Below are 485 nucleotides of genomic sequence, written 5' to 3' on the forward strand. Positions count from 1 at the left end.
CTCCCCCTGGGAGCAGTGCCTGCTTTTAGAGTGATGGGGTGGCACAGGCTCCAAGGCGGATGCAAAGATCACCTCTCTGGTGGGCCAGTAGGAGGTGCTCTTGCGTTGAGCCACCCACCTCACTGCGCCCAACCAGCTTCCAGCCTCCAAGTGCCTCCCTGGGGGTGCCTCATGTCTGGCCCACCCCCTTCCTGGAGCCTACTTGCTAACCTGGGGGTAATGCCGCCGCCACCCAAGGTCTAGACTGATTCTGGCCCAGTGCTCCCTGGGAAACACAGGCCTAGTAGTCTTTGAGGGGTACTCGACCCACTGCAAGAACTTGGGGTGCTTCCCTTAGTTTGAAGCACAAATAGTAGTCTCCCTCAGTCACCTGGACCAAGGGGACCCCAAGGCATAATGTAGACCCTCTCCTAGTAAGTCTGCCACGCTAAGTACCAAGGAGAATTTTATTGGTTACAAGCAGTAGGGTTGGACTAGGGTACAGA

Source organism: Alligator sinensis, unplaced genomic scaffold (assembly GCF_000455745.1).
Source record: "Alligator sinensis unplaced genomic scaffold, ASM45574v1 scaffold2685_1, whole genome shotgun sequence".
NCBI lineage: Eukaryota > Metazoa > Chordata > Crocodylia > Alligatoridae > Alligator > Alligator sinensis.